The sequence below is a fragment of the Microcebus murinus genome, chromosome 1 (genome assembly GCF_040939455.1).
Source record: "Microcebus murinus isolate Inina chromosome 1, M.murinus_Inina_mat1.0, whole genome shotgun sequence".
Taxonomy (NCBI): Eukaryota; Metazoa; Chordata; class Mammalia; order Primates; family Cheirogaleidae; genus Microcebus; species Microcebus murinus.
This window is the reverse complement of record NC_134104.1, coordinates 21,231-23,831: the sequence shown is the minus strand read 5'-3', so window position 1 is coordinate 23,831 and position 2,601 is coordinate 21,231. Positions and strand designations below refer to the sequence as shown.

The 2,601-nt window shown below is 41.1% G+C and overlaps 1 pseudogene; it reads left to right on the top strand.

Moving 5' to 3' along the window:
• Nucleotides 1-1,600: 1,600 nt before the first annotated feature.
• On the top strand, nt 1,601-2,147 carry LOC142874473 (chromobox protein homolog 3 pseudogene; annotated as a pseudogene).
• Nucleotides 2,148-2,601: the final 454 nt, after the last annotated feature.

Sequence of the window (2,601 nt, the reverse complement as noted above, 5' to 3'; positions counted from 1 at the left end):
GGGTGCTAATCCTATTGTATCGTTGTACCAGGGCCATATGTTTATGAAGGCCATATATTCAATACTGTCACAGCTTAGAGCTTCAATATTTGAATTTTGGGGAAAGTTCAGTCCATAGCACTCATAGTTTCCATATTCACTATACTGCGCTCGTCTGCGAGCAAAGTAGGTATCTCATCTGATCTTTGAGGTCATATGACCAGTCCATAGCTCAAATAATAAACCATTAGTAAGGGATTTAAAAACATTTTAAAATAAAATTGGCCATAATAATTATATAAACTATAAACAATATGAAAATTTATATTTGTTACACACAAATATGTTCAATTTATTAATAAATTGATTATCATTTAAGAAGATACAACCATTGTTAACTCTTCAAAAGCAATTATCTAGCACAAAAGTGCTTCAAAATTACAATTGATGTACAATTATTATAAAACAAACTTCACATTTAAACCAATCCAACCTATATTCTGGCCAAAAATAACTAATTGTACAGGTCATGATGAGAAATACTAGCTTTATTCTTTATAAAAACTTATTAGTTACTTTAAAAATTTATATCATGTATGTAACTATTATACATTCAAATGGAATGCTGCCACTAAATTTTTTATGTTGTTATAAAAACTGTAAATGGCTGCATATTATTTCACAGTACAGAAGCATGAGAACTAAAATTAAAATCCTAAGTCCCACCACTGACTGAATGGACATCCTCTTGCCAAGGGGACCCCAGAGAAACCCTAAAAACGACCTCCCTGGCCATGATGGGATGAGCAGTCAGACATGCTTCCGTATACCTCCCCATTGGTGGTTTAGACACAACGACTGACCAGGAGTAATCTAAAAATAGGCATCATACGAGTGGCAGAATGGACTCTTTGTGGCAATAAGATACCAAGTTATAAACAAGACCTAAGGTCCTGCCAGACAAGGGCTAAGTCGTGCACCCCACACTTAAAGCATAAACTGTGTTCTGCCACAAGGTTTTCCTTTTTCCCCAGCAGCTAAACAAGCGCTGGCCTGGAGATAAGCAATATTGAAACCACTGCAGCTCATCCACCGCCACATGGTAGCTGACCCCCACCCCTCTGTTCCACCAGCCATAACTGCAGCGTTCCCTGCACTGAGACTGATCTTAGCAACTTTCTCCTGGTAAGGGTCCACTGCCCATGGACTGGTTCTGGCTGGTTTGCAGAGGCTGCCCACTGGAGCACTTCTGTGTGCCTCCACCTTTTGATGTGTAGGCCTAGTTGGGATGCATGTAAATGTTAATCCTTTACCCAAAGTGATCATGGGCTGTATGTAACATACATGTTTATCTAACCCACATGTGTGTGACTCCCGTTTGTGAATATTCATAGCACCTCCTGTAACCTGTTGAATATGTATGTTTAGTCAACCTATTCAGCATAAAGCTCCTGCCCTAATCCCTCCTTTGAACTGCCTGCCTCTAGTTTTGGCCAGAGACCCACTTCTAAGCCTGCAGGTTGTAAACTTTTATAAGAAATAAAGTTTCGGGGTTGGAGGCACGCAGAGCCAGAGCAGCTCAGAGGCAGTGAATAATAGCTCTTCAAGTCTCCGATAAAAAAATGGCCTCAATAAAACTACATTGCAAAAATGGGAAAGAAACAGAACAGGAAGAGTGAAAAGGTTGAAGAGGCAGAGCCTGAAGACTTTGTGATGGAAAGGTACTGGATCCATGTATAGTAAATGGGAAAGTGGAGTGTTTCCTGCAGTGGGAGGGATTTGCAGATGCTGACAGTACTTGGGAACCTGAGGAAAATTCAGATTGTCCAGAGTTAATTGAAGCATTTCTTAATTCTCAAAAATCTGGTAAAGAAAAGGTGGTACAAAAAGAAAATCTTTATCTGACAGTGAATTTGCTGATAGTAAATCAAAGAAGAAAAGAGACGCTGCTGACAAACCAAGAGGCTTTGCCGTAGGTCTTGATCCTGAAAGAATCATCGGTGCCACAGGCAGAGTGGGGAAGTCGTGTTCCTCGTGGAACGGAAAGATTCACGGGAGGCAGATCTGGTGCTGGCAAAAGAGGCAAATGTGAAGTGCCCTCAGGTTGTGATTGCGTTTATGAAGAGAGACTAACTTGGCACTCTCGCCCGGAGGCTGAAGCTCAATAGCTGTTTGCATGGCTTTACGTGTGTCTCTCAGGCGTCAGTCCTGCTCTTGGTGGACGTCTGGGTGGGCGTCGGGCTCTCAGAGGTGCCGGTCACAGAGCATGTTGGCTTTGGGCCTCCCTAGATTCTCAAGAGGGAGAAACTGGTTACACCAGTTTGACTGACAGAGTAAATGTGACTAAAAATAGTACATTTTCAAGTTCAATGAAAGGTGAAACTGACAATTTCAGATTTCTTAACAATGGCTAAACCATCAACTCTATGTTTGTGGTGTTCTTTCTGTGTATAAGAGAAGCATTGGGGCAAAGAGTCAAAATATCATTGACTGTGGGAGGGAAGTTGGCTTCATTCACTTTAACAAGCCCTCATTTTCTTATTCTTTCAATTGTCCAAAGTATTCTGGGGACATTGAATGTTTATTAAGGTGTCATATGTCAGCAGGTCATAGGTCACCAGT